Source organism: Salarias fasciatus, chromosome 23, assembly GCF_902148845.1.
Source record: "Salarias fasciatus chromosome 23, fSalaFa1.1, whole genome shotgun sequence".
In the NCBI taxonomy this organism is placed as follows: domain Eukaryota; kingdom Metazoa; phylum Chordata; class Actinopteri; order Blenniiformes; family Blenniidae; genus Salarias; species Salarias fasciatus.
The window spans coordinates 15,645,828-15,666,144 of record NC_043766.1 but is presented as its reverse complement, the minus strand read 5'-3'; the positions used below and the strand labels follow the sequence as shown (position 1 = coordinate 15,666,144).

At 37.0% G+C, this 20,317-nt stretch overlaps 1 long non-coding RNA gene across 1 annotated transcript; it reads right to left on the bottom strand.

Moving 5' to 3' along the window:
* Positions 1-982: 982 nt before the first annotated feature.
* LOC115381678 (uncharacterized) lies at positions 983-20,109 on the bottom strand. The gene is made up of 3 exons (XR_003930440.1): positions 20,017-20,109; positions 17,938-17,945; positions 983-994 (listed from the first exon to the last, which is right to left on the bottom strand). It is a non-coding gene; the product is annotated as an uncharacterized LOC115381678 (long non-coding RNA).
* Positions 20,110-20,317: the final 208 nt, after the last annotated feature.

The following is a 20,317-nucleotide window of genomic DNA, read 5'->3' as shown; positions in this document are numbered from 1 at the left end:
CCTCAAACTGACAAACACATAACAAAGCTAAATTGCCACAAACAAGCCTTTTTGTAATATCACCAAAGCCACTTCCCAAATACTTTTTTTTTTTTCCTTTTCTGATTACTTGGACCACATTTTAGTTTCTTGAGATTTTTGAATGGAACAGAAATAATAGTTGGCTTAGCAATGGGTGTTGTATTGATTTGACAACCAATTAACTTCTCTGTGAATGAACAAATAGTGCATGCTAAATTGAGATCTTCTAGAATTCATTGAAACAACTTATGTCACGCATTCACTGGTGGCCAGACAGTTAAATGAATTAAAGTGATTCAATTTGAATAAGTGTCTCAGGAAGGAAAAAAAAAAAAAAAAAAAACAGTCACAGCAATATGAACTGTGCCACTAAACCACCGTCTCTAATTCAAATGTGGCAAACCTGATTAGAGGCTTTCTAGGAGGTATGTGTTTTCAAACACTGCAAACAAGCCTGACCAGCTAGAATTTGGTCATTATTTAGCGAGAGAAGTCAATTTAGTCTAAATGCAGCTGTCATCTAAATTAAATCGTCTCTCAGCCAGAAAGAATTAAAAAAGGGAAAAATGAAAAAAAAAAAAAAAAAGCTTTACCACAAACTGAATGTTCACTGGAGTCCCATTTATTTTCAAAAAATATACATGCTAGAGGTGTTTTTTTTTCCTCTAAAAATCACCTCATAATGGTGCTTAAAAATAGCCTTAACACATTCTGAAATAGCAGCTCTTCCCTATGCTCAGAAGGTAATGAGTAGAACTGAGGGCACAGTCTTGACGGAACAGGTGGGCATCATTGCTGTAAAGATGCATTATGGTTGTACAGAATGGTATAATACCCTCTTCTGAAGATAAGGAATTAAATAAATCAGTGGCTGAGGAGATAAATTAATTTGGGTGATGGGAACAATTTATCTTCACTGCTTCACTGCACTTATTTACCAAATCTTTGCTTTTACAAAGGGCTGCTACTCAGGCTTTAACCAAGAAGAACATGTCAGTATGGCTTCTCTGGCAGCCGCGGTCATCAGTCATCTCAGCCGGATTTAAATACTCCAGAGAGACCTGAACATCTGAAATGTTTCAGGGCTGAGGCCTGTGGTGCTATTTATGCACAGCAGTGGGAGTGAACTCCTGTCTGATGATATAGCACTTAAACATTTCTGGGGATTATGAGAAAGTGAGAAAAAAAACCCTCAAAATTATAGTGAGAAGTACACATAACACTGAACTTCACATTTTACCACATGAGAAAAGAGGAAAGGTTTTATAACAGGACTACTCTTTTAACACAGTCCTCTAATTTTTTCTGACGTATGGGTAGTGAATAATTGTGCTAAATTAATCAAATGATCAGAAACAGACGCTGGGACTGGAAAGGAAAAGGGGTTCTGGCAACCTGATGTGGAAACACTTCCAGATGGAAAAAAAAATATTTCAAGTAATGTTTCATGTATTTTATAGCAACCTTATTCCAAAGTTATATCTGAGACTGTGCTGTAAGAGTTTATGTGATAAATCGCCCTCGGAGGCATTGTATTTATTTAAAACACTAACTGTTCTCAAAATGACCCACTCTGTATTGAATTAGTAAGAATACATTAAAAAGAAAACAAGAAACAAATATAGCAAAGAAAGAAATGTCACATGCTGCCCGGTTGTTAGAAAAGTTGACACATGTGCTGACTGACAAGAAAAAACAGGTTTCCTGAGACTTTATAGATTCATTGTCTTTATTTTTTTCTTTTCTTGTTGTAATAAGATCCAGTACCTTAATTCACATCACAGTGGGCCCAGTTCACAGAATCAGAATGAATCGCTCCGTTGAGTAACCCTGATGACACCAATGTGTACGATGCACAGCTTGAAAGAGCTGCCACATGCAAGGGTGGGGTAAGCCTTATCAAAGATCTATTGATCACTTTCTGTGAACATTTTTCCAGCCAAGAATCGCAGCTTGCCATCAATTCACCTTCTCCATGCTGACAGTACAACTTTAGCACCATTTCTTCATAAATGGATGAAAATCTGTCTTCTTTTCTTCCCTTTAAAACTTGACCAGGCTGTCAACCATAAATCCCACCTGGCTTTCTTTTTTTTTTTTTTTTTTTCTGCAGCCATTTGTTGAAATGTCTTCCCAGAGCAGTGCTGGCAGAGGCTCAGTTGGCCTCATCAGACAAATGGGCCTCCCACTGTAACGGCAACGTTTTTAGTCTGGTCTTAAGCTTTCATCAACAAGGTCTTGACTAATGAAGACACCCATCATACCAGGTTCGGAGGCCATTAGTGTAAGACCAGGACATTTATCTTATTATGCTGGGATATTTTACAGGACATCTGTTTCCAAACCTAAAACATGTCAAACTGAAAATAAATCTCACAAGTGTGCCTACCCGTGCTGAGAGAATAAAGTGAAATTGGCTATTTGTGTAGTAGAACTATTTGTGTTTAGTAGAACTCTGTTTTCATTTAAAAAACACACAGAAATACTTGACACACTCTTCTTTGATTTGTTTTCCCCGCTTCTCTCTTGTGAACTTGCACTCTTGCTGTCTATAATGATTTAAAATAAGCACCGTTTATTTATTGTCCATGCAGATTCAGGGGGAAACAAATTGAACAAAGTGTATTTGATATAAATTACCTTACATGAAACAGCGTTTTTCTGTGTAAAGATCTCTTTTACTAAACTAAACCAGAGTCCACTTTACTTGTCATTTAAAAAAGCATTAACAAGTTACAAGGGTCTTTTTTTCGTTTTCTTTTTTTTTTATGTGCCTTCACCTGCACAATTTAATTCAGCATTTTTTAAAATAAGCATTTTAAACTGGTTTTAACATTAATTTTGTTGAATGTCGGCAGGAAAAGCGAAGCCAGCCACAGCAGGTCAGAAGGTTGTGTTTATTGTGCGTTTTTGTATGAGCTTAAAAAGATTTCAATCAAAGTGCAAGATGGTGCTCCTCATCTGGCCTACCGCATAGAATACACAGCTCACATCAAAACATGATCCCGAGAATAAAACCAAAGGACTTACAGTCCCATGCTATGAACTCATTTAGGAAAGAAAGAGGCTGCAAAATCAGTTTGACTTGTTGTCACTCTGTGACTAATTAAGCAAGGATTACAACACAAGGCAAAAGTTGATCGTCGGAGGTAATGGGCTAATTTTACTCATCAAATGATGAATATCTATCGAGATAGAGAAAGAAAACAGCATGCCTCTCTTGATCATTCTGAAACTTTTGGCAGAAGTTGAAAGTCTTAGTGAAAACTGCGGACTCCTCTTAATCACTGTGTGGTTTGCTTAGACATGCCAATGTTTACAGAGAGGAGTCTGATGAAAAACCTTTGATTGCATGATGAGCATCCACATACTCGCTCTGTCAATGCTTTGGCGCTTCATACACTAAACCTCCAACTTCATATCATCAAATAACTGTCCAAAAATAAACTCTAAACCAAGAGGGATTCCTTTGTAACAGTCCTGATTAGTAGTTGACAAATCTAAGAGCTTACACCACACGGCACCTTTTCATGATGTGAAAATTACACTGAGCCACTTTGGCAAGTTGTTTATCCTTATTTCCCTTTGTACCATTACCTCACAGGAAGAAACCTTTGGTATATATCAAGAAGCCCATGTTCAAAATGCCTGATTATGGTTTTTACTATGAGTCCAAGTTTCTTCAAAATCAAATGTTTTTGCTCTTATCAATCATTTCCGCCAAATTCTATTCAGTCTGTGAAGCGATTGTAATAATGATAATCAAGTAATGATCCAATGCCCATTGCCAAAGTGCCTGTGTTAATAATTCATTTGGCAGAATGTTTCTTTTTTATGAATTTCTATGTCAGGCCTCCATTTAATCTAAATCTCCTTATTAAATTAATGTGTGAAAGCTCCATCCACTATCATCTGAATACAATTCATATATTGCACTGTTTGATTGAATTTAAGTTTTATATGCATCAGTTATATTTGAAACATTTATGGAAGAAAGTTTCAGCAAGACTCAATCTTTTTGTTCTTAGTAGATGATTAAAAAACAACTTAAAAGGATCCAGAATTTGTGTAACTAATACTGGGCAATAAATGACCAGATTTGAATTACATTTTTAGTTTAAAAAGCAGCTACTTGTTCTCTGCCAAAAGAAATGTTGTCTGGTGTACAATCTGTGAAAGACTGTTAGGTGAGGAATACAGTTTAAAAGACACATGAGTCGTATCTGGCGCAGTGTCATATTTCATTTTTGTGTTTGTGGACTTGATTTTTTTTTTTTTTTTATTTTACCGCAAAACATTTGTTTGGGCTTGTATTGTTATTAACAGTAATCATGTTATATTTATTCAACATTTAATGAAACAATCTTGATATCATGACAGTTTTGTGTTGCCTGATGCAACCATGTACTTTTCCTTTTTTTTCTATGTGTATTTATCTTTTTTTCACATGATGTACTTATCTATTCATGTTGTTTTTAAACTTTAAAATCAAAACAAGATATATGTGGAATCAGAGATGAGCAGAGACAGTTCAGTAGGGTATTGCTGGAGTGTCATTAGGGTTGTTGCCAAAATGTCAACAATTTAAATAAAACAAAACAAAAAACAAACAAAAAAAAAGAAGAAAATTATTGCAAAGCCCCTTATAAGTAGTGAACATACAGAGCACTGATCGTTACAAATCCACAAGTGGAGCCTGATTCACGCATTTCCCATGTAATATTTAAACCTGGAAGTTCATTTTTAATTCAGTCGTCATCCAATGTTGCCATCATTAGGCTTGTCTTTTGTGTGCATATTCAAAATTTGGATGCAAAATGCAGTAGAAAGTACAAAATGTTTCTGTGAAGCTGCTGCTCCTTAGGGAGTGTGAAAACAGGCTGTGAGCCTGGTGAAGCCACCGCAGCGCTGAATCAAGGAAAACTAAAGAACTTAGTGCTTACTGGAGGTAAGAGCAATGACCTACGCTATTTCAATTGGCAATAAAGAAGAGGGAAATAATTAGCTTAACCTGCTAATTTATTAGAATTGTTTTTAATCTGCTCTCTGGTTTGCAAAGTTCCACACTTACAGAATACATTTGATTTTCATTTAGATTTTATAGCAGTATATTTTTTTCATATTGTTACTAATGATGCCATCGAATCCCTTTGTGTTCTGTACGTTGTGTTATAGTGCGTGTTATTTAAATTAAACTCCAAACAAATGGAGGGAGAAGAAAGAGAGGCACTTACTTCTGTGTCTTAATTATGCGGTGACACTAATGGGTTTCATCGGTCCACCTCACTTCAACAGTATTTCTCTTTACTTCCCTTTGTTTTCTTTATTGTGTTGACTGCATGCGCACCAATAAGCAAGTACAAACTCTGAAGTAAAAAACAGGATTACCAAAGCAAAATATAAGTTGGCACGTGACATTTCTTTTTAGAGAGTCTGACTGTTACTTTGAAGCTCATTTTAGATGAAAGAAAAATTAGCAAGCCACCCATTTTTCTCAGGTGAGCCCACAACACTACAGAAAACAAACAAGTAGATTTGTTTTAATTTACAGACAGATCCTGAGCTAAGAAGATGTTCAAGGGAAAACAAAAAAAAAAAGCTGTTCTCACTTATTGGAACTTATGTGTTGACAAAGCCTTGGTTATTGGTAACTTTGGAAGATTCACCAGTAAATGGATGTTTGGTTCTGTAAGTGCCCTCTTCAATGTTTGTCTTTCATTTAGTATTATTCAGTACTTTTTGTGCTCAGGAAATGAAAAGGGAAATATGCTTCTGGGATTTCATAATGGTATTAGGTTTTTTTTGTTTTTTTTTTTTTTTTCTTTAACAAACAAGTACACCATGTCCAATAGCCTGGGCTCGCTTTCCCCTCAGAGATAGCAAACTGTAATATCAGCAAGCACAAAATAATAACATCAAAAACTTTACAAGGCATGATTAACTTTTTTTATGTGAAATAAACTTTAAGTCACTTAATTAGACACTAGAGTACAGCTAGCATATTGCATTTCAGGAGAGAAATGTGTTTAAGAGCATTTCACAAGATTTTAGATAATGAAAAAAACAAAGTGAAAATGTTAAAATCCAACATTCATGAAAGAGTAAAGTGGTTGGATCCTCTTTGAGCATAGACAGCTGTATCCCTCCTAGTTATGTTTGCATGGCTTCTCTAAATTCAACCTGAGAAGATATGTTTGTTTGAAGCTATGACAAATTTTGTACCGCTGGATCGCAGTTTGATATAAAAAAAGAAAGAAAGAAAGAAAGAAAAATAATCCTGCAGCCATGCCATTAGTACCATTTGCACCACTTAGTTATGCAGCATTAGTTTGTGTGCGCATTCATCGCATTATGGCTAAAGATAGGAGTGGCATGACAAGAAAAAAGTTTATTTTTCTGGGTAGTAGTCTTATCATAAATAATTACCTTCTATTATTAATAATTAATGTGACAAAATAATCATAAAAAGTCCTAAATGGAGTGAAATAGGTTGTGAAATTATTTTAATTTTCAATTTAGACAGTTGCAGTTCTCAGTGGAGACACTTCAATCGCAACTATAACAAGATATTCTTTAATGCATGACTGGTCCTATTCTACAAATGGAATTTAAAGTGGTTGAGATGCCTGAACACTTGCTGTTAGCCAAAACAGACACGCCTCCCAATACCTGGACATTTACGGGTCACCTGCTGATTAGCTTCCTTCATCATTAATGATTCCTTCATCTGAAATATCATTTCAAGAGTTTGACAGTGTGTGCACCATTTTACAACACGCTATTAGAGCAACTGTCAGGATAGAAATATACAACTTTCGTGGTTTTTCAAAGCAAATGGCACAACGAGTCATGTTTTGAGGCCAAAATGACTGGGTGAGCACAGGAAGGACTGCAGGAGTCATTATTTTTAAGCCACTGGATCCAAGACCACATATTCTGAATTGGTGCCTCACAGGAAATAAAGAAACAAACAAATCTATCAGGGTGTTGTCATTTCACAACTTTTCATGAGATTCAGTGGGTGAATGACGAGTCTGCATCTTCGTGGGGTTGTTAGTGCACACCATATCATGCCTAAGCATGACAGCCACCTCCCTGCATACAGATGTTGCTGGCAACAGTTTAAGGGACTCAACATCTGCCCAGCTATTTGACCTGGCAGATTACGAGGACTGACAAGTGGAAATCCTAATTCCCCGTCTTGAGCCACAAGTATGATGTGCTGTCATTAAAAGCACCCTGCAGCATTTAGTGTTAATTCAGAGCGCAGGCATATATAAAACTTGAGGAATTCAGGTACATATATCCCCCCATATGTTGGCAGGCCATTTGCTTGGATCGCCTGAGGGTTCCTGGAGAAAGGAAGCTGTGGTCAGAGCTCTGCCTCGCAGTCAGGAAAAGCAGGGGTCAAAAATGGTAATTATTGGCCCACTTAGCAGGACGAGGTGTGGAACCAGCCCCACTGCCCCCTCGCTTCTGTTTTTCCAGTGCGTCGTCCAATCTGGCAGAACCTCTCCAACACTTTCCGTCATGAATGTTGTCTGTCCATAAGAAGAAAAGAAAAACAAAAGCAACCTGACAGTTATTCACGTTTCTACATCAAAAACGAGATCGAGTGTTTATTTTGTCTTCTATAGATGAGATGAACAGTCAGCTGTTAAAGATATTGTTATGGTAATGGAAATTGCTACAACAGACGATACATATTCTCAAGGTGTGAACATTGTGGCACATTCAGCCTAAACACATGCATAGAATATTATGCTATATAAGTTTATGTACGTTGTTAGCAATCCTGAGGTGTAATGTAGTTGAATATCTTTACTGAAGTGATGTGAGGCACATCAGTTTCCCCACTAAAATAAGCTCATAATGGACAATATTACAAAGTATATATACACGTAACAACATAAAATATACCTGTTAGTGAACAAACAAACAAACAGTTTTATATGTTTAAATCTTTTATTGAATTGCTTGTTAACTGGCACATTGGTTTGATTGTCAATCATTTTACTCCATGCCCAGTATTCATTTTACCTTGTTTTTATTATTTATTCATTATCATTCTGCTTTTGCAGCACCTTAGCTTATTTACAACATCAACATCAGCATATCCATGGTTTTACTGTCTCTAAATGTTATTACTGGTTGTAAATATTTTCAATAAATCATTTTTTTTTATTATTTATTAATATATATATATATATATATATATATATATATATATATATATATATATATATATATATATAAGTGTGTTTATGTGTATACTCATCCATCCATGTACAGTAGATGAGTAATTCTAAGAGTGTCAGGTTTGCTCGACAGTCCATGTATAACAGGCACAGCTGTAAAACCCTCGACCGTCCCGCTGATCCTGACTTTGCAGAGTTACTGGACTTTACTCCCCATTTTCAAGACAGATATACCAATATTCTCACACAGCCACCATTTAACAATTGACATAAGCGAAATGTAACGATTATGTTGTTTTATCCCTCATCACAGTGAATAACACCTTTCATTTCTCCACTTCAGCTCCCGAATGGCGGCGGTCTGAGTTCCTCTCTGTCGAAGTAGATCCATTGCTCTTTTCATCCGTGATGGACAATGTTTACCATGGCCATGATAAACTATTTCCTCATAAACGATTTTGTCACGGCCTTCTGCTGCCTGTCATGTGGGATTCCGTCTGCCGACTAAAACAACCATAATTCACTGGCTGTATTTACCTCCTCAGAGGACAGAAGCTTGACAGATGATAAATGGCCACTACTGACAATCATCAACACATACTGGCCTGTGTTTGCCTTGAGTAGAAGTGGCGCCAGAACATGGAAATAAGACTTTGACATATCACACATGTGGAGAGAGACAAAGAAAGAGTGGAGGAAAGAGAACAAGAAAAAGAGGTTCTATTAGCAACTGTCTCCATACATGTTCACTCTGTAAATTTCTTTTCATCACAGTGAAGAGACTGATGCTGTACATGCAAGCCCAGCATGTTCTACTGTAAACTAAGCACGTCTGTTCCTCTTTCAGTGACTTGGCCACATAATAGTCTGACACCATATGAACACAAGACTCACAAGATAACACAGTGAAGGTGAGCAATGTCTGTCTCCTCACAGCATATGGCACAAGGCGATTCCTTATCAACTAAAGGCAACTGGAAAAAAATATCAGTTGCTCTGCCCTGTCACTGTGGAGTCTTGTATGTTTTTTTTTGTTTTTTTTGCTGTATTAGTGTGTGTCCATGTATGGTTGGGGGGTTGTGTCACTCGTTTGTGGTTTGTACCTAAATGTTTTCTACAAAAGCAATCCTGTGACAGTTGGTGTCTTGTTGGTGCCAGTGTCCTTCAGCAGTAAAAATAATAAATTGATAACAGTTCGCTTCACAAGTTGCCAAAATGAATGCCACAGCCAACAAGGCAATGTTCACATATTAAGTTCGTACCACATATTAATGGTGTAAAGTTAATAAAACCCCGACATATGAGAAAACAGTGTGGAAGCCTACTGAAGCAGTAAGAATACCGGTTGTTTTGTCTGATGTTTGAACGTGTCGTTCCATTTGTTACTGCCCTCTCAAACATTGTTTTGTTTGACGAAAATAAATGTGAACTTGCAGTAGAAAGTAAAATGTGATTTTCAAATCAAATGCTGGAAGAGAGAACTCCAATAAAAGCATTTAGAAGTTAATAAATAAATAAATAGACACAAAGGGAAACTTTTTGTTGTCTTTAGGTTATATATTATCTATTTGTATGTTCCACAGTTGGAGAGCATCTTTATTGTGAAAAAGGTCAAGATTTGTATGTTAGGAAAATCTAGCAGCCATGTTAATCCTAAAAATTCCTATCCCTATAGTGGAAGTATTGAATTACAAACTCTCACATCATTTTAATATTTTAAAAGCCATTTGTAGTGACAGAGAATTGCTTTAAACATGTTCAATTACTAGGACAAACCTAAGTGCAAGTTAAATGTGGATTACTTTAATGCTTTTAAAATCACAAATTACTATAAAGTATGCTTAATTCACTTTCTAAAATTTTGATCTACATAGATAATTTTCATTCTCTTAACAAAGCCGGTGCTTTGCTTCACTGTACACAGGGTTGGGGTTACTTGGTGAAATGAAATGAAAAACTTTCAACTATAAAATAGCATACAATAACTTAAAATTTATATAATAGACTAGTTTTCAAGAAGAGTACTGTGTTCACCTGAGTAAAAAGTAAACAACTCAGTTGACAACTACAGTTGTGCACATTGGAGTGATATCACAGTTCAAACAACTACACATTTTAAATTGCTGTCTACTTCTAGCCATTTTGAAAATTTTTTAGTTGTTAATAGTCACATATTCATTAGCATTGTATACTAACGTGAATGGTTGGAGAGAACCGCTGTTTAGAGCAGAGTGGTGGATGGTTGATGGGAGAGGCTCTGACCAGCCTAATGGATGAGGTGGTGGTGGGGGCGGGGGCTGTAACCACAGGCCCTGAAAAGCAGAATAACTGTTTTACAATGATCCTTAAAGAGCAGGTAGTGGAGATTGATTGGCTCTGTTAAAACACAGGAGGAAAGACAACTGGACGAAAGCAGCGCTGTCAAAACTGAAGATCAGCGATTTTGAGAACATAAGCAATGAAAATAAAAGAACATTAGAATTTGAAAGAAGATAATTACTGACGGATCATAATTGCAAAAAAAAAAAAAACAAAACAAACAAAACATTAAGCTCATTTAATTCGAAGAATTCAGATTTCTCAGTTATGATGGGAAACCGTAGCTGTAAATATCAAAGATCTGTCTACATCTATTGATATGTGTCAGTAGGTTTATTTAATGATTTCATCTAATGATTTAATGCATTAGGCTTAATTTGTTCAAGGGAACATTTGTATTATGCTTAATTAATTATTTGTCTATCATGTCTGTATAAATCAGGCTTTGAATTACATTTTTCGAATTCTGTTTTGCATTTCAAGGCACTTTTTAGCCTACAATGTAAAGTATTCATCAGTCCAAACAATCAGTTCAAAAGCTGAATTTAAGGAATTGTTGACGTTGCAGCATTGTGACTTCCTGCAGCGACTGATTTCTTACCAGAGCATCTTGATTGGGACTCAAACATAGAGAAAGAATTTAATTTTTGACCTTTTTTAGATTTTCTTTCAAAATAAAGTGCTATGTAGACCAACCTAATACAATATCTAGGTTAAAAATACAGTTTTCAAACTGAAAACAAGCCCCAAGCCTGATTATGTGATTAATCATGATTAAAAAAAAATCTTTAGTCATCCCTACATTAATTCATGACAACGAATGCTATTATATATGGACAGAGACAGAGAGAACCACACTGCAAGATTCAGCTGAACACTATTTGTTTGCTCCCTGTGTGACTGGATTTTCATATAATTGATGCAAAAGGAATCCCACTCATTACTTTATTGACTAATTAATGACACCACATTTTGAAAGAAATTTTAGATGCTACTCTGAAATGACACATTTAAAAGAGAAATGCCTTCCACTCCTCTGTAAACACGATCATGCAACATGTTTTGAATTCATGTCCACTCTCGTTCGCCATGCAGAATGAGTATTATTTCCAATTATACAGCCTCTCATCCAGGTAAAGTACCTCTGAAAACAATATTAATTAGTAGCAAGGCTTTGATCTTCTTCTAACAAGGAAGTATTCAGAGTTGAGAGTCTCGAATAAAATATATAAAACAGCACTTTTTATGGAATCAGGCCTTTGCTTCTTTTTTTCCCTCTAAATTCAGTTGTCTCGTCACAGCTGCTCCCTCGCTCCGTGTTGTATCCACAGAATTACACGTGTGGACAGTCGTATGGTACGCAACCTTGTGCAGAGATGTTTTTCTGCATGCTGAATGGATCGGCGTGGCCTTGGACGGTGCTTAGGCTTTTGATAGGCAAAACAATAGACAATCATGCCTCTCATCAATGCAACACTAATGCTACTGCCTTTGGAATGCCTTTGTTCACTCCTTTACTTCTTCCTCTATGTGCCCCACATGATGTATTTGACAGAAAATTAGAAGATTAGTCATGTCAGACCTTGCTTCCTTTGTAGGCTATCTGTGAATTAAGCACTGTGAAGGACATTTGTACCAGTGAAAGAATAATTTCTGTTTGCATATATTTCCTACACACATACTTTGCTTGCTCGTTGGGCACACATGGGGTGCACACAGCTGTTCTCCATCCCAGTCCCTGCCAACAATCATTGCAATAGATTTGATATCTAACACTTGGTTGAATTAGACTTGTGCATGAAAATGTACTCCATGTTTATTTAAGTCTCACAAATACCAAGCCATTAATGGGGTGTGATTTTTAACTTCCAAACTTGAAAAGAAAGGCAATTCACCCGTGAAACTGAACTCTTCCACTAAATGAAACCCAATCTATGCCTTTAGACAGTTTCAGTGGGTCAAAAATAATGGCGTGACATGTGGAGGCACTTCTGCTGAAAGTTAGTGGTGCATCTCATATCCAAATAGTTTGAAAAGGGCTCTGAGGATTTAGATTACTGTCCAGATACAGTGTATTTGATTTGTTCAATTTCACCCCAGTGAAAACCTAAAGAACGGACCGTTTTCAGAATGTCAATGTTGTGTATCATAGCCATCATAATGCTCACATATCCTGCTTCAGGACTCTAAGGTCTCTTCAGAATCCTGTGCACGTGGCGAAACGGATGATTCCCTGAGATATCTAGGGATATTGGATTTACCCGGCAGATGAAACTATTTGTGACCAATATGTCAATTTTTTCCAGTCTGTTTGCAAGCAGCATAGATGGCAGGTTCTGACATCTCTCAACCTAAGCAGACATATGTTCTGCTGACCAGCAAAAGCTTCATATCAAGATTTGGAGAGATTTCTCTGTGGCAATTTATTAACATCCTGTCCGCTGACAGGGTCAGCAGAAGATCAAGCTTACATTTGGAGCAAATTTAAGCGTGGCAGTGCTCCCTGACATCAGATTTGCACCTCAACTCCACTACAATATTTCAGATAATATGCTAATTGGGAGTATTATGCATGAGATACCACATAAAGTGACTTACTAATGAACTGAATTGCACTCTACCATCTGAGGTCAGTGTTATATTTCGTAAAATTCAACTCTGTGGTCCGGCACAAATCAAAGATATTATAAAGATGATTTAATTAAGTTTCTTTTTTTAAAAAAAAAAAATCTTAGAAAAAAACCCCACACACACACAAAATTTGTTGTCTCAAGATAAACCCCTTGAACGATAACATTTCCAGATCGATCAGTTTTGGCAGCAGCCCAACACTTGGTGAGGGTATTGACTTTTCACAAGGCATTTCGGTTCGGGCTGCTGTATATAGGAGCAGGCAGGCAGATGCAGTCAGTGTAGGTTTCACTGAGTCCTCTCTGTTACTCTTTATGGCTTAGAAGAAAAAAAAGCTCACTACTTTATAGAATAAATCAGCCTCAAGTGACAGAAGTGGCCTCCTAATATTAGTTTTTTTAAACTAAAAAACAATGTAATTCATGTTAAACAGAAAAGACATTAGCTTTCCCTGTTTAATTACATCACTCTAAAGGTCGACACTAACTCTATTGTCATGGTCCAGCTTTCTGTCAACGTTAATTTTTCACTGACTTATTTACTCTACATCTAGACAGATCATTACCACTTAAAATGAGTTTCTGAGCATGCCACTGCTTAGCATAGTAACATAAACATGTTTTATTCAAATGAAGAGCAATAAGAGCATGGGAGGAAACCATATTCCCCTTAGTGCCAGCAGGCAGGCACATAGACAGATCTAGCCTTCCTGACTAAATTGTGCTTTTTCTTTTTCCTTTTTTTTCCGCAAGAAAACTGGCAAGCTCTGGCTCACTTGAGGCACACTATGGTGTTGTCAATAACAATGACTGCCTGTGGCTTATTTATTTTCTTATCAGCTTTAATCAGACTGTGTTGACAGTGACATCTGTGCTCAGCAATATCCAAATGCTACCAGTTAGGATTCATGTACATATTTGCCTTGTTTTGTGTCATATGGCTGTAAGGTATAATCAGACAGTTGGGTTTGAGGATACAATTGACCATCTAATTTTGTGTACAGTAACATATGTTCCTGAGGAGGTTTACTGACACAATATGCGATAACTTTATTTCTCGAGCACTTCAACTGCTACGTTTACAAAAAAAAAAAGAAAAAAAGAAAACATAACAGCAAATTAATAACTGAGGAAGAAATAGCAGTAATCTAAATATAGAATAATTAATAAAATAGATATGGGGAATTTGTGCTGGAAAGATGACTCACATAAATCACAACGCTCCTAAATCTTGAGCACTCTCTTATGTTTGCCAAACAATATGTTGTGTTATAGCTTTTAGCTTTTCTGCTTTTCTCAACTAATCCCCACATGATTAAAGCACCACATCAATGCACAAACCCCATGAACACTATACATATGAAATGTTTTAAATGGACACTATTGAGGGATATTATATTCCGTGAAACACTTACTGATAAAAGACTGTTCACTCCAGATTCATGGTTGATGACTGTCTGAAAGTTCAAGAAAAAAAAAAAAAGTCTGGCCTTTTGCCCTCTAGTCTCTAACTGAACAGATAGCTGCTGGTTTTGGACAGCTGTATGATTGACTGCATCTCCACTGAGGAGCACATTTTTCCACTTTTCTGCCCGGCTCAACTGCCGGGTATGCCGAGAGGCGTTTGCCTGTCTGGAGAAGTGACGCTGGACTTGTGGGCAAGTGTGTGTGTGTGTGTGTGTGTGTGTGTGTGTGTGTGTGTGTGTGTGTGTGTGTGTGTGTGTGTGAGTGTGTACAATTCTGTGTAGTATACGTGTATTGCCCATGTCTACCTCTCTCACTTGCTGAAACATATCCGTCCAAATTTGACAGCATGGGGGCAGACAGCCATGCTGCAGAATTCTGATCATTTAAATGCTCAGAGGCCTGCTTGAATAGCAGAGGTGTTAGAAAAAAAAAGAAAAGACACATAGAAAGAAAGATAGAGAGCAGCCCTTCACATGCCTTCATATCACATAAGGGACTGCCTGCCACGTTGCTGTGAAAAATAATGCTCACTTGTCAATCTTCCAAGAGCCAGTCAGATAGCCGCCAGTCCCATGGAGACCTATTGAGGTGTATGCTTTGTTTCATCTGGGGCACGCCTCAGAGGAGATCGGGACTGTTGTATCTACGAATTGCCTCCAAAATGTCGAGTAGGAAAAAAGGGAACATTTGATACAGCCCTTGAGTTGTTTTTTTTTTTTTTTTTGCTACAGTAAAGACACACAAATAAATGTCTTATGCACTGAAATCACAGCTGGAATCTGTGAAATTTAAAACTAAAAAAAGACATGCCTAAGCCACACATAGCAGCATGAAAAGTTAAAAGGCTAAGGATAAGTGGCTTTTGCACTGTGCAAATGCAACTACTATGGATAAAACACAGTTCAAACCACTATTCAATAGCCCAGTTGTCCCTGAACCGTTTAAAAAAAAATTAGATTTATCACTGCCCTAATTACTTGAATTACTGTCTGATGATAAATCGACTAGGACATGGCTATGTACACAAAGGTACTGCATTTCTCCAGAAAAAGCAATTCTCTGTAGTCCGTAGCGCAAACTATAAAGGTGCCAAGTGATTTATCTATGCGGCAATGCAAATAAAAGAAAAAACATACCCAGCAGCTTGAGGACGAGGTCTGCATATCTGTCCATACAAACATTACCATGTCAATTTGAAATACACCTCCTATTACAGTTTCAGGATGCACAGGACTGGTGCAAGTGAAACAAAATGCATTTATATATTGGTGGGTGATAAAGCTTTGCCACCAGAAAGAGATCTCTGGTAAAGTAAAATCAGCAACTAATGACGACGCTCTAACAAGTCCGGTGCAGCCGACTCTGCCGACAGCCTTCAGCAACTCCGCTAAAAGAGATTCTGTCCCGAGCATCCCACGGGCCGTCTTAAATGAACAGGTTTATATCAGTCTGCTTTGTACAGAGGGAGAGATTGAATGTTTTGCAAATTATTCACAGGGATAATATATCACGGTGGTGTCAGTGTTTCAAATGATAGGACAGCATGCTTCCTCATTCCTTAATACAAATGACATGGAAAACAACAGCTGGAGCAATAAAATGCTCCACCATAAAAATGGATAAATAAATGTACAAAAAGGAAAAGCCGGCTCTCATCATTAAACATGTCTGCACGAATCGCAATGCCATCTGAATGACTTGATGCCTGTTTTATTGTTGTCATAGTTGTTGGTTTCTGTCTTTCCTAATTCATTTATCTCATTCATGTCTTTTTCACATTTGTCTTAATGGATTTACATTTTTATTGTTTTTTTTGTTTTTTTTTTTTTTTTTTTTCAGTCTGTGAACTTTTTCTTTCCTCAAAACTCTCTATCATGTTCATGGTGATGTACAAGAGCGTTTGGAGAGGGAGATTTCAGGATCTCAATATTGGTCAGTCAAAGAATTCATGGTAGCATTTGACAGCTTCATATTTCTCATGCATCCACGGATCATAAAGTGACACATTTTAATAATGATGGTATTTTCCCAGGTACACTGACACATTGGCTGGAAGCTGCTGACAGAAGGAAGGCTGTCTTTAAATAAAACAACAGAAAGAAGGATGAATATATCGGTGTAAAGTTATTTTATTCCCTTTTTTAATAGCTTTTTTTTAAACAACCAAAAACATAAAGAAAAGAAACAAAAAACGATTTCAAGCTTCATCTGAATAACATGACAATCTGCTGTTAGACTTAAATGTAATAGTTTTATAATAGTCTCAAAGGCAAGGACTTCAGGACAATAACAGTAGCATGGTATCCACAGAAACAGCAAAAACATATTTTACAGTCAAGAAACATCTTTAACTTGGTACAAACTGAAATTAGAAAATCAAACCAAGTTGTTGTTTTATACACCTTCACCACATTTATTCTTTCTTTAATTTTTTCTCCCAACAAAGCAAACAAACAAACAAGAACAAGCTTGTACTGCCGATTCAGACAAATATTGATACCTTTTCAACACTGCGTTCAAAACTGAGAATAGATCTAGGGAGCAAAGAAATTTAAATGTTATCTCTCGAAGTCATACATTATTCTTTTGCATTTTTATTCCAAGTGTTTTACAAATATCAATGTTCCGGTTTTCACTTGCACATTACATTTATACAGTCTAATAATAAACTGCCATTGTAAATTGTAAACGTAAGTAAAACACAGTTCATAAAGGCAATTCATTGACAACTTTTATCTTTTCACACAGCAAATGCATTTTTAACCTATTATTTTTATTTTTTTTACAAAACGATTGTAAAGAATTGTATATAGAAACTGATTTATATCAAACATCTTTAGCACCAGAAGCATTGGTGTTTGTGCATTGTTTAAAACAGTTATGAGATTATCCTGCTTCTGCAACATTCAAGTTAGAGCCGGATGTTAAATGGTAGTAACAATAAATTGCTTTGCACCAGGACTTCCGAACACAAAATCGCAGTCATTATTTCCTCCACTCATTTCACCTACCTAACTATGTCTGTTCAGAGTCCTCCCAGAAAGTTTCACAATCCATAATGAGCCTGAAAATAGGAAAATACCTTTGTTCTGCAGCCAGCTAGAAAGGTAAGTCTGGCAACTAAGACAGATACTTTGTGTTGGGTTGAGAGAGGCAGCTGAGAAAAGAAAAACCTCCTCAAATGCTCAAAGGAAGATTTGAAACCCTGTTGTTTGATCAGCTACCATGACAGCATCTTAACTTTAAATATGTTAAGTCTGAACACAAATAAAAGTATCACATTGTTCCAACAAATCTTTTACTGTTGCAACTTTACCCCAACCTTAGTCCTTGAGGTTAAATGACAACGGGAAAGCGACAGCCGGAGTTGCTGTCATTTCAGTGGCCAGTGGCAGCAGAGATAAAATGGCTAATGGATGACTGATGGGGGAGGATATTCAGCGGTAGTCACTCCCTCCCAAGGCGAGTGTCACCTCATTTCTCCTCGTTTTACCGCACTTTGTCATTATGTAAGGCAGCAGCTGAGGTGGTTAACTACACTTGTGCTGGGTGAGAACGTGTGGTGACTCTGGCTAATGAAGGTGAAATACAATGACACTCAATTTCCACATTAACCTCCTCCTTTTCCGTTGTTCTTTTCTCTGTGGGTTCACAGTGACCTGACAATCGCTGGACATCTGTGCCCTGTCACTAACACAGGCCCACATTGACCAGCTCGTTTTTTCATTAATATACTTGTAGAGGCTGGTGGCATGTTCTCTTGAAACTTGCACAGATTTTGTACAGCTGAGACGTGCAGGTCAGACAGAATTAAGACAAACATTTCAGGATTTCACTACCATTTTTAAATCATCCTTCATAGTCCATCACAGAAAAATGTTTACATCCACCTGATAATGCAAGTCAAAGTGATCAACTTGTATCATCATTCTCGAGGCAGTGGTGGCCAGGAGATCAGTGAAGAAACTAGAGTGTCGTCGGTTCAAATCCTTTCACCGACAACAGATTACAGTAGGGAAAGTGAAAGCCACCACTTGTTCCCACCCTAATTGCCACCACTGAGGGCCCTTAGGCAAGGCCCCTAAACCCTCTAATGCTCCCTGGGGGGTGCACAGTAGCTGCCGACTGCTCCTATGGGATGGGTTAAATTTCTCAGTTCATTTATGGCATTTCTAGCAAGGTGGGGGGAAACATCTCTGGTCATTTTACACCAGTTCTACATTTCCCTTTTTTTCATATTTGAATGCTTCAGTTTGTTTTTGCAACTCGCATGTAATAATGATTCGCATGTAATAATGATAATAATAATAATAATAATAATAATAAGAATAATAATAAGAAGAAGAAGAAGAAGAAGAAGAAGAAGAAGAAGAAGAAGAAGAAGAAGAAGAAGAAGAATGGCTTCAACCTTTTTCAAAGTAATCATCAGTCATAAAGAGCTGGTAAAAGTGATGGTGGGTTTGTTTGCTCCTTGTTGTTGTATTTTCATAAAGGTGGAATTCTTGCTTTTTCATTCAAGCTTGATTTTCTATAGATTTTCTGGTCTACTTTTGCTATTTTGTTTGTGGAGTTTGGCAAAGTTTTTCTCTTTGTATGTTGCAGCTACTGTGTAAAAAGGTGGTCACTTTATCATGCCTGGCACAATAATCTTTTCAAATTTTCCACATTGAGAGAGCAAAGGTCGAGGACAAAAATGTCAAAACTGAGGCTTGAAAAGAGGTTATCAACTGAAGCTTGGTATGTTTTCAATTATAATAATAATAATAATAATAATAATAATAATAATAATAATAATTATTATTATTATTATTATTATTATTATTATTAGTAGTAGTAGTAGTAGTAGTAGTAGTAGTAGTAGTAGTAGTAGTGTTATTATTTTACTATGCGCTATTTGAGATAGACTGAGGTTGATTTTGTATTCCAAAGTGTGATTCGGAGTTTTACCCCTGCAGTACACACTTTGAATGACAAACCATTTCAGCAACCTCCATCACAAAGCTATAGAAAATCATTTATGGATGTCACACTCAACAGTTTAGCCGTTCATCGGCAAGAAAACTCTTCAGTTTTTTGCTTGTCCATATGATGGAAATGTGCAAATACACATAAAGCTGTATAGTAAAGGAACAAATAAGAAAAGTCATGTACATGTGGACAAACGTGATCTATAAATTCAAGGTAACTCTCCAAAATGCATTTTGTCCATCCCTGAGATTTTAAAGAAATAATAAAACTACTGTCATTTTGAATGAAGCTCGAGGAAAAGCACTTTTGGAGTGTAAAGTCTGTACAGTTCATGACTGACTGGAGGGGGGGAAAAAAATCACCTCAAAGTCTGAGTCCGTGATGGCATACCCTGTCCAGGAAGAGGGGAGCACCTTCCCCAGGTGGAGGAATGTAAATATGTCAGGATCTTACTCATGAGTGATGGGAAGAGAGATGGTGAGATCGGCCACAGATTTGGACAGGCGGTCAGTCTACATCCCCACCTTCACCTCTGGTCATGAACTTTGGGTCACGACCAAAAGAGTGAGATCGCAGACACGAGCAGCTGAAATGAGTTTTCTCCACAGCGTGACGGGCATCACTCCTCGTGATAGAGCGACGAGTTCAGTCATCTGGGAGGGACTCAAAATTGAGCTGAAACTCTTCCTCATTGAGCGGTGGTTCGGCTGTCTG